The sequence below is a fragment of the Lycorma delicatula genome, chromosome 9 (genome assembly GCF_047948215.1).
Source record: "Lycorma delicatula isolate Av1 chromosome 9, ASM4794821v1, whole genome shotgun sequence".
NCBI classification, from domain to species: Eukaryota; Metazoa; Arthropoda; class Insecta; order Hemiptera; family Fulgoridae; genus Lycorma; species Lycorma delicatula.
The window spans coordinates 45,560,092-45,571,939 of record NC_134463.1 but is presented as its reverse complement, the minus strand read 5'-3'; positions in this window follow the sequence as shown (position 1 = coordinate 45,571,939).

The following is an 11,848-nucleotide window of genomic DNA, read 5'->3' as shown; positions in this document are numbered from 1 at the left end:
ACAATATTTTAGCCATATGAACAAAATTGGTTTTTAGAAATGAAACTTGAACGGATGAATAAAATAAAGGAAAAACACGGTGTGTCATAGGTAGGGATCACATTGAAAAACAGATTGACATGATCAGAATATTAAAGAGGCTACTTACTTTTTATGTATAGTTTTTGTTAAGGCTACTACGAAGTCTAAAATTTTCGTTTTAAACTGATATTTTAATAATATTTTATATAAGGAAATTTAATTATCCTATGATATCTAATATTTCATTTTATTCAAATTATTTTTTAAATGCTTTCCAGAATTGTGAAACACTGCTTAATTTTTTGTACAATTTCTAGAATCCTAATCTTTTGTAACATTCTTTTTATGAAATATTTTCCTAGTATAATTATTTTCCTGCATCTGTTGTCATATTCTGAGCGTTTTATTAGATGAAAAATTGTCTTGGGGTAATCAACTTGCACTTCGGGAAAATAATTTCGTTTGTAACAAAATCACACTGTACTGTTTTGGTTTGAAGTATCTTAATAAAACACTAGGCTTTTTATTATTAAATAACAGCTGTTTATCTTAGTATCTTAATAGTGAGAGGTTGTGTTTATATTGCTCTTGATTTTTTTTGTTTTGTTTTTTGTAATAAAATTACATCGATTAAGTGGATTATTTATGTGACTATTCAGAAGGGTATTGTATTTCAAAGGGAAGTGACAAGAAGAATTCAGGTCAGACAGGATGTTCAACACATCAACTCAAGAACATCAGTTTCAATTCAAAAACCAGTTATCAATGAAAAGTGTAGTAAGATTTTCCCAAATGAACATTGTTATTATTATTACTGTTCTCTCAATTATTAATTAATTGATTAATAAGTAGAAGTTAAGCAGAATTTAGTCTCTCTAACTTCTACTTAACTCAGATTATTGTATCTTACATGATTCTGTAACAAATATAAGTTTTATTGTTTGATTTAATCCACTTGCTTTTTTATCGATTTTATATGTATGTATACTCTCTGAACATTACTGCATGTTTTAATACAATCTCTACACAATGTATCTGAGCAAAAGGTATCCAAATGTAACAGCTTATATCAAGAGAACCAGTTAATGTAATTTAATTAACACAGTAACTCACCAAGTTTTAATATAGGTTAGGGTCAAGTTCAATGTGTGCACCTTTTGTAGCCCGGTAGAGTCTAGATGATAATTAAACCCTTTTTAAAATTGTTTAGAAGAATCTGTGGCATTATTAGATCAGCAGCTTCAAAAATACCGTTTTAATGCAAATCTGGAAATTTTCTTTGGTACCACACCTGCAGATCTAGGTGGCCATGCAGTTTGATCTCCTCGCCTGATTCAACATCTGGGAATCAGTAAACTGATATTGTAGGGGGCGATCATTTGGCTTAATGTGAACAATGTCGTGAACAATGAAACAAGGAATTTTCAGTTTGTATCTAGCCCATCTAATTGACATTCCAGGACTGGCAGGAAATGAATACATCAATTTAACTCTCTGGTGTTAATCTATGTCTTGTCACTTGTCACTAACTGAAATTTCCTGAGTTCAATTCAACTAAGCCTTGTAAATTAGGTCTGAATGACTTTATTGCTACTTTTTTTTTTTTAGAAAAGATAAATACCATCTTTTGTGCACCGTCTTCAACATTAAATCATGTTTTCAATAACTCTTTATACTCCTGTATTATAATGTTTGAATTACGTGGCTAGAATCTATCATAATGAAGATTATGATTCATTATGATACAGATGTTAAACCAATCAAAAGTCTACTCTTTTAAAGCCATTGACTGATCAGAAGCGGGCACAATTTAATGTTTCAGCTGTTTTTGATTTTGATGTAATAGTTAGCAAGCAAAGATTAATTTGAAAAAAACACCAATAACTAAGTTTCTACATTACACTGTTTATCTTTTTGTTAATTGTCAGATTCTGTTGAAGAAATAACTTCAATATTAAAGAAAAGGCATAACTTATGACCAACAACATACTGCCACAAAAAAGTATTGTTTAATGCAGTAATTCCCAAATCATGCATCACAGTGCCTCAGAGAGTCGTGGTCTCTTAACAGGGGCACTGTGAATATTGTAAAAGCTTCATAATTAATTTAAGATAAAAAATACATGAATTTTATTTTTTTATCTCTTATTTATGAGTAGGCATACATTTACTTGGCGGCATAGAAATATTTAATTGAAAAAGGGCGCTGCAACTCAGAAAATTTTTGGAACCACTATTTTTAATTTAAATCAATGATCACAATATTTTCTCAGCCGTACAAAAAATGTAGTATGCAACTATATGATTGTCATTAATGCACTCTTGTGAAATTTATAACACTCGCCAAGACTTGTCATAACTTACTACACTCTTCTGTTATTCTTTATACACTGGTTGCACAGTGTACTATTACATCACATTCATTTAATGAAGATTAAGCTAAGTCATTTTTGAATGTCATCACCAATTAATAAAATTAATATTTCAAACTCAAAATATTTTGTTAATTGAATGAAATGTTTTACTTCATACTAAACTAACTGTCAATAATTAAAAGTTTAAAATATTTTAATCCAGCTCTTATTGTATTGAGTTTTTCATCAGAAAGTTTATTCAGTTTACCAGGAGTAAGTTGTTGATATGGAAATTGCATTAGAGTAAAAAGTTGTTTTATTAACATTAGATGCTGCTTATCCAGTGTACCATTATTAACACTTTATTGAAATCACCAGCAGAAATGTTAAATATTTCTGCTTTAAAACAAGATATAAGTATATCTCATTTTAAATACATAATATTGTGTTGTTGGACATTAAACGATTTCATTTAATTATCTATTAAATTAGGAATACAGATTCATTCAGTATATGATTTATTAGATTCTTTAATGTGCTATGTTTCTTCAAAGATTTCAAAAGTAGGTTCACGGGTGGTTAATATTTCAAGTTCAGCAGATATATTTTCATCGATAACAATAATTCATCACTCAATCCCTCAGCTTTAGTAATTGTTCATTCATTAGTAATTATTTCAGAAAGAAACTTCTTATTGTCAATGATTTCATTTTTGTTCTTTGGTGAACTTTATAACTAATAACTTCATTTCTCCAGTGAGAAAATCATAAAAAAAAATCATAAAATCTAGATAAAAATTGATGGCATCTTTATTTTTTTTATAATTAATAAATTTGATGACTTTTAGTTAATTTCTTCTTCTATTCAACCTGTTTAATGTTCATCAACCAATGTTCATCAATGATCATTAAGCTGCATAATGATCTAATTATACAGAGAATGTTTGTTGATTCTTCGGGAAGTTGTGCAGTATTTAACATTTGATATCGTTCATTTGTTGGACCATTATTAATGAATGTAACTTATCCAGACAATTCCTTATTTAGTGAAAAATAAACTGCTTTTTGAGCTGACATTTCTGTTTGAGTGTTCATTTAAATAACATAAATATACTTCACATTGATTTTCTTATGTATGTGCACAAATAATTTGCAGAAGCATTTGGATGTTAAAAAATTGAATATCTATGTTTGCCTTTTTTTTTACACAATAAATTGTTGTACACATTAACATTCTGTTAATAAACAATTTGCATGAATACAGTTTATAAAAATAAAATATTAAAAAAAAAAGAGAAACTAAATAGAGAAATTTCATTTTAATTAATTGCTATAATTAAATATGATTTTAGACCTGAAAACTCTGCTAAGCCATGTATTGAGAATCATTTTTTAATGCATATAAAATCAATTTAAATACAGTTTTACTTTACCATTTTTGTGTGGGTGGAAGAATGTCAACACAGGAAGAGAAAGAATACACTTGTTTTTTATTTTAGATGTATATTGTAGGTACAGTTTTAGTGAATTATTTTTAAATAATGAAATTAAAAATTAAACTAGAAGTTAAATTCAATAGTGTAAGTGATAATGAAATGACAACTTTCATTATTAACCAAAAAGTTATATTATAAATGAATCTTTATCAGTGTTATTTCTTTTTAACAGTTGGGCCATGCAAGAAGACTTAAATTATCTAGTGATGAGGATGAAGTACAAATCATATAATGTTATGCTAACAACGGTTAGCAGCATAAAATCAGTATATTATATGTATTTCTATTTTATTATTCCTTCGGTTTCTTTTCCATCGTTTTTTGGCAGGAGGCTTTGCAAAGAGAATATAAGGTGCTGGGATTTGCCCAGATCCTTCTATTGAATTTTAAAAAAATATACAGAAACTACAGATAAGAGTTATTTACCCAGGTAGCACATGCTGATAATTAACTTGCAATTGAAAACAAGTTAATTAAGGTATTGCCATGTTCTGGGAATTGAGGTCCATGAATTGTGGAATTTTGTAAAAGTACCTTCTAGAAAACAGACATCTAACAAATAGATGGACAAACAGTTCTTAGAAGGTAGTTCAGTTCTTAGGGTAAAGTAAATAAGTACCTGGTAAAACTGGAATTGATCCAGACGAGTGAGATAGAAGGGAAGAAGAAAGGTAGAAAAGAATTATTTTGATAACAAAATATAAAATATTTAATACAATTAATTCTCTCACAGATCAAATAAATTGTATCTATGAAATATGTAGGTTTGTGTTATTTAAACTTGGGTTACTTGTGCTCCAAATCTCTTAGCTTATATCGAATACTGGAGGTCGTAGAGAAAAAATATTAGTCAATTTCTCCTCCATCAAACTTTGTTTTTAGGATATATGTTGTACTTGGAAATTAACCTATTGAAAGTGATATTTCTAGATAATATTGTTGTAGCATTCTAACCCGAAGAGTCCGTGATCTTTCTTCTTGACTCTCGTCACTTTCTTGAAAAATTTGGTGTATTTGTTGTATAACCTAGGTGGATGATTTTGCTCTATACCCATCCAATTTTCCATTTTGGTCAAATCTGATAAGAGTATTGTCAATTTTTTCTACAGACTAACCATCTATATGGTCAGAGTTTTTCCATGTAGATTGATGTTGCAGACCTCTAATCTCTTCCATGATTATATTTATAAGGGGTATAGTATTTAACTGAATGAGTATTGTAGAAGGAAAAAACAATCATCAACCTTGCATTTCCATTTCCAATCAACCCCCTCTCTCACTTTACTTGGAACGCCATGTTAAAATTCATAAAACAGATTTTAACGACAAGCACTTACTCATTAAAATAAGGTACAAGTGGAGGGGTCACAATGATTTCAAAAAGATATATGTCAATAAGCCAATAACCTCCAGTCCCCTTTCTTTCTTTTTCCTGTTTAGCCTCCGGTAACTACTGTTTAGATAATTCTTCAGAGGATGAATGAGGATGATATGTATGAGTGTGAATGAAGTGTAGTCTTGTACATTCTCAGTTCGACCATACCTGAGATGTGTGGTTAATTGAAACCCAACCACCAAAGAACACCGGTATCCACGACCTAGTATTCAAGTCTGTAAAAATAGCTGGCTTTACTAGGACTTGAATGCTGGAATTCTCGACTTCCAAATCTGCTGATTTCGGAAGACGCGTTCACCACTAGACCAACCCGGTGGGTCAACCTCAGTCCCCTAACTGATACGACAGCACCTATCATAGTAAATGGATTCAATATTATGATTGTAATATAACTTGTATGGACCGTCATATTAAAATTTTATCCTGTGGTAGTGTTTGATGGTTAAATGAAGCAGAAATTAATGTCGAAATTGAATCGCTTGACTGATGACGAGATGAAAGGTAATATTTTGGAAGTAAACCTTCAGTGCTTTGAACATTTACATAACCAATACCTGTAGACAAAATGGTATCACCGTACATAAGATTGGAGAAGCGATATCTAGTAAATGGACTATTGACAATATTTACTGACAAGGAATGTTAAGTATTATAAATGTATGATTTACATCAAATAAGCCCTGACGTAGACCGAAGGCTAGAATCAACTTTGAAAAAGACTTATTTAAAATTTATGAAAAATGCAGTATATATGGTTAATCATTGAAAAACAGAATAGATTTAACTTGCTTTTAAGTAAGTTTTATTTTTTCAAATAAAGATTTTCTAGCTGTTTTACAAAGAATAGCTAAAAAAAGGAATCTTACTGGAACTGCTGTAGTAATAAGATGGGGTCACCTTCTCATTATGCTTTTGCCTTAAGGGAATATCCAGATATCTATTCACACAACAATGGCACCTTGATATCTACCCATACCTCAGACAACATGGCAGCATTAAATTGGCATCATGTTTATCTTACTTAATCTAATGGGCTTCTTTTTTTGGGGTGTTGTAAAGAATGACATTTTTGACAGGAAGCTCTAGTTAGTGGATGAATAAAAAATGTTTAGACACAAATACATACTGGAATTTGTGTTGTACAGTATATGACAGTATTTTGGATTAATTTGAAGAATGTTACAAAGTATTAAACAAAGGTAAATAAACCTTATAAGATGTAAATAAACCTTATTTTATACTCATACTATAGGGCCAGATGATGAATTTAGTACTATTATGCAGCCAAATCAAATGTAAGAACCGTTGAAAAAATAATCAGTAAGCTGAATACACCACCCTTATTAAATAAGATTTAGTTAAGTTTCCCATAGTGTTTGCAATGGTGAATAATAATTTGTTATTGTTTATTTACTTTGTTTGTGCAACAGAACAGTTACACAAAACCTTTGTATGCTGCACAATATCACATAAATTCACACAGGAACAGCCACAAGTCAACAACCCATATATAAATTAAAAATACAATATTCAAAACACAATAATAATAATCATAATAACAATTATGAAGTCAAATACAAAAAAAATAATAATTAGAACTTTAAAAACGGTAGCTATGGAGTGATAATAAAAACACAGATGAAAACATACAAAAACAAAAACACAATATTACTAATACATTCCAAATAAAAAGTTATAAGCAATAATCCTTAAAAAAACAATTTTAAAATCATGAAAGTGAGCACTACACTAAGGACAATAATCCATTGCCACATAACCCTCTCAAATGTTTAATAAAGGCTGTCTCATCTTCCCAAAAGCCTAGCTTATCCTGGAACTCCACTGCAACACTGGTACACCACTCAATCGGAGACACGGTGGAACCAACCGGTGTCACAAATTGCCTAAAAGACCACACTGACCTGGCCTGGTTTTGCAAGACAACATGGTAATGCGTCTGAAGTTTATTGTGCAGAGCTTTATAAAATAAAACCAAGTCAAAGTACGTTCTTCTATCAGATAACCTGGAGAGGTCTGATCTCGCCTCAACATATCCTCTCTACTAGCGCCAACAAAATCTCTAAACTTAAAACGCATTCAGTTCAAGAACCTATTCTGAACACCCTCAACCAGATCAAAGGCAAAAACTTGTACTATTCCACACCACGGTCGAGTACTCCAAGTGACTTCTCACCAAAGATTTGTACAGCAGGTTACAAGTGGAAATATTGTTAAACCGTCCACAAATCCAAAGGACAAGACCAAGGTCCCGGGCGTGCTTTGACAATCCGAGCAACATATTCGTGAAAATACAACTTCGTGTCAAATAAAATCCCGAGCTCCTCAACCAATGTCTCAGTGACAATAGCGTATGTACCAATCCTATAGCTGAACATAGAGCATACTTTCTATTGTCAGATTCAGATAATAAACTTTAATAATGATTCAGATTCAGATAATAAAGTTTAATAATAATTATATAATAATAATAATTTTTTATTTATTTAGTTTGGACAAAGCCTTCATATGTTGCACAGTATTACATAAAAATATATATAATAGTAAAAACAATAAATAAAATATTTAAAAACATAAATATCGGAATACAATACTAATATATAGGGCATATATATATATATATATATATATATATATATGCCCTATATATTAGTTAGATTAGTTATATAAGAGTTATATTAGGGCATATATATATATATATATATATATATATATATATATATATATATATATATGCCCTAACGGGGCTCCGAGTAAATTCCTTGGATATGCTTATCTTTTGACCTTCTCCATCTTCAGGTCACCATATGGATTGGATTTCCACCTGCAGGATATGAACTACTAATGACTTGGAAATGGACTCACACCATATCTAGAGCTGGTGATGTGGCAGCCGGGGTCAATGTTATTGCAGGTTTAAAAGAGACCCTTCCGTTGTCCACATGCCCCCTGCTATGGCAAGCATGTAGCAATGGTGCCCATATATGTCGGTGCATGGGAGCTCTGAAAGCTTCTGTGAGTAGGAGCCTGGAGTCAGTGCACAGATTGTGCATCTGCTTTCTGCCAGGACATATGCCAGTTCCACCGGAGTACCGGATCGGACCTCCAAGATTAGTAGACCTGGAGTGGGGGTGTTCCCCGGCGGCTAGCCTTACTACCTAAGGGATTAACCGTTCATGCAAACTGAACAACCAAACGTGGCAGAGGGTTCACGTAAACACCCTCGTCTAGAACCGGCTGTTCTGTTCGCCCGAGGCGAAACGTCGTAAGAGTGCAGAGTCAAGGAAAATGCAAATAGCTTTTTTTAAGAGCAACGTTCCGAAGCCTAAATATTTAGTTATCACAAAGGAAGACGGCAATTGCTCGAAGCTGAGTCCCTTCCCCATCGCTCGAGAAATAAATGTGCTGGAGGCCCTGTTAAGGAAATTAGATAAACTTTCACGGGACTGCATGTAGAGATTGTAAATTATATACAGTCTCAGCAGATCCTAGGGCTGAAAAAAATAGGAGATTTGGCTGTACGTGTTGATCTCCATGGCACACTCAACACCTCAAGGGGTGTTGTGGTCTGTCGGGATCTTTTAAATTGTTCGGAACAAGAGCTTGTAGAAGAACTGGCAGCTCAAGGAGTAATAGAGTGTCGCCGATTGAACACGAGGAGGAATGGCGAAGTTCTACCTTCAGCCTCTCATGTTCTCACATTTAATCGGCCTAACTTGCCGGAGAAGATAAGAGCGGGGATACATCGATTGGATGTGCGGGCATTTATCCCACAGCCAATGCGATGTTTCAAGTGCCAACGCTTTGGCCACACCGCTATCAAATGTGAGAGAACGCAAATATGCGTGTGCGGCGAAGAGGTGCATGAGGGAGAGCCGTGTAAAGAGCCCCCCTCAATGCATCAATTGCAAGGGACAGCACTCATGTAGATACAGGAATTGTCCTGTCTACAAAGATGAAGTGGCTGTGCAGGAAGTAAAAACCCTGCAAAAGGTCAGCTACTTCGAAGCAAAGAAGATCGTAAACGCCCGCAGACCTAGAGCAACAGCAACATATGCTCAGGCTGCGGCTGCTGTTGATGCAATCATCAACAAACTTGCACCTACCTTGGCTGGCTTAATTGAGAGGATCATTGAAAATAAAATGAAGCCTCTCAGCACTAAAGAATCTGTTAAGACACACATTTCCGAAACCGAAAGTTTCTCCAGTACAGAAGAAAACGGACGCTAAACCTGAAATCCAAGTCCGTCTTAGTGAGATTTTAGTTGATGAAAAGAAAGTAACAGCTACAGAGTCTGTTATGGAGGCTCCAAAGCCTCCTGTAACTGAAGTGGCCTCTAAGCCTCAGAGGTCACAAAAAATTTCACAGGGGGGACGAGTGTCTCCCCTTCCACAAGCGGTGACTGGTGCGACCCCCGGGTCTGGGGTCGGCCAGGTTGCCGCCCCACAATCGGCGCCTGTAACCGGTGCCGATCCATGCCCGTCGTCGTCGGCGGCTTTACGGACGGACTGGACGCTTTACGGGTGACGACCTTCACGAACACGATGCTGTTCGTAAGATGGAGAAAAAAAGAAAAGGATAGCCGAAGGGAAAACCTAGGCTATAATATAATTTAAAATCAGCGGGTCGATAGTACAATGGAACATCAATGGATGTTTTTCAAACATCCATGAGCTCCAACGCTTGGTACATGATGTAGACCCGATTTGTATATGTCTGCAAGAAACACATTTCAAGCGAAATGAAAATTTTAAATTAAAAGGATATGATACATTTCTGCGAGATCAACCGCCAAATATTAGTTAGAGGTGGAGTAGCCATACTAACATCGACCAGAGCTACCGCCGAAGCTGTTGATCTAAATACAAACCTGCAAGCGGTTGCCATTAGAATAAAGCTCCGTTTCAGGTCACTGTTTGCAGTATATACTTGCCGAATTTTGATTGGAATAAGGATGACATAGCAAGATTAATTTCTGAGCTCCCCCCACCTGTTTTACTGGTGGGTGACTTTAATGCTCATAATTCTCTCTGGGGATCGGATCGAGTAAATCCCCGCTGAAGAGAATTGGAAAGGTTCCTGATGAATTCTGAACTTATGCTTTTAAACGATGGGTCAGGAACCTTTTTCAATGCCAGTGATGGATCGACGTTCTGTATAGATCTTGCACAGATAAGCGGATCGATAGCACCGAGGTACAGCTTCCATATTTTAGAAGATTTGCATGGAAGCGATCATTTCCCGGTGCAAATTGTAACTGGTGCAAATTCTAGCTGTGCTTCACAGCTAGAACGATACTCCCTGAAACAACTGGAGTTATCGGGGACGATGTCGACGCTATAACAAATGCGATACTTGAGTCGGCATCGAAATTCATTCCCAAAACATCTGGGAAACTTACGAATCAACCCATTCCACGGTATTTCTTCACGAAGAAATAAGTGAAGCTATTAAAAGAAAGAAAAGAGCGTATAACGCCTTCAAGAAACGTCCTACCCTACAAAATCTTATTGCCTTTAAAAAATACAGGGCGTATGCAAAACGTCTCATGATTGACTCGAAGAAACGATCCTGGCAGCAATATGTGTCATCCATTGACAGAACCACTACTGCATCAGATGTTTGGAGGAAAGTGAAGGCGATTTGTGGGCGTAAAAATTTTGCGCCCATAACTAGCCTTCAAGATGAAGATAGAATTAAGGACACTCCAAACGAAATCGCAGAGCTATTGTCCAATCACTTCGAGAAGGCCAGCAAAACGGCCAACTACGAGGAAGGTTTTTGAACCAAAAAAGAAGAACTTGAATGTCTACTAAATTTTAGAACTGAGTATAATTACTCATATAATAATGTACCATTTAAAATGGAAGAATTCATGAAAGCGTTGGAAAAAGCAGGCAACACAGCTGCTGGTCCGGATGAAATCCATTATAATATGATCAGGCAGCTGAATACCACTGCAAAACATTATAAAGTTAAAACAACCATCCTATGGCTGCATGTTATTAGGTACTACGAATTAAGAAGTAAATACGAAATTGACATTCCTGATACATTAGCAATTTCTACTAGAGAAATACCGCCATGGCTCTTACCAGCGGTAAATACAAGATTGGATCTCTCTCAAGGAGAAATAAAAAAGAAACCAGCAGTGATCATCCAACAGGAATTTTTGGCAACCGTCAGTAGTTACGAAGAACATATTAGAATTTATACTGACGGTTCTAAAACCGAACATGGTGTTGGATGCTCCATATATGAAAATGAAAAAGCCCACTTTTGGAAACTGCCAGATGTGGCCAGTGTCTACACGGCAGAACTTACTGCAATTCAGCAAGCTCTTCGCTACACTGAACACCTTTCCGAAGAGTGCTAATATGTTCCGATTCTTTAAGTGCACTTGTCGCAATTCGGAACAAGAACATTAAGGATGTCCTAATTGCAAACATCCTGTCCATTTTATACGTTCAAAATCAACGAGGACAGCGATGCATATTTTTATGGACTCCAGGGCATGCTGGTATTACAGGTAATGAAAACGCAGACGAAGCTGCCAGAAATGC